This window comes from Arachis duranensis, chromosome 7 (assembly GCF_000817695.3).
Source record: "Arachis duranensis cultivar V14167 chromosome 7, aradu.V14167.gnm2.J7QH, whole genome shotgun sequence".
Classification (NCBI taxonomy): domain Eukaryota; kingdom Viridiplantae; phylum Streptophyta; class Magnoliopsida; order Fabales; family Fabaceae; genus Arachis; species Arachis duranensis.
In genome coordinates this window covers 21262445-21263208 of record NC_029778.3, presented here as the reverse complement: position 1 = coordinate 21263208, position 764 = coordinate 21262445, and positions in this window count along the sequence as shown.

The following is a 764-nucleotide window of genomic DNA, read 5'->3' as shown; positions in this document are numbered from 1 at the left end:
TCAATGGATATGAGTATTCTTCCATGGGAGGTTGTGGTGGAAAGTAGTATTCATCTTGTGGTTGAAAATTTTTATATATTGGAGGTGGTTCATCTTGGTAATAATGTGGAGGAGGTGGCTCTTGAAAATATTGATGTTGGAATGGTGGTGGCTCTATATGTGGTTCATATGGCTTATATGGTTGTTGGTAGGATAGATATGGATTAGGGTCATATGAAGGTGGTTGGTAGGAAGGGGCTTGTGAGTATGGTTGAGAATTATGTTGAGGGTATGGATCATAGGCATATGGTGGTGGTTCTTGAAAGTCACAAGGTGATTCACCATAGCCATTGGATTGATATGCATCATAGAATGGCTCTTCTTCATAGTGCATTGGTGGAGGTTGTTACCAAGAGGATTGATCATATGCATATGGCTCCTCCCACCTTTGATTGTTCCATCCTTGATACACATTTTCATTGTAATCTCCACTCCATACAACATAGTTGTAATCACACTCATAGCCAAAATGAGAATCCATGGTGAAAAGAGAAAATAAAAACAAAAACTACTAAGAAATAATGAAACAAAATCCTAAATAGCAAGCAATCCAAAAAAAATCAAGCTATTCACAATATTCACATATATACAATAACCAATAACATAACACCATTGCAACTCCCCGGCAACGGCGCCATTTTGATGATCGGATTTTTGACGGTTTAGAATTTCACAAATGAATTCTCGTTGCAAGTATAGTTTCTAAACCAATCACTAATCCTTTC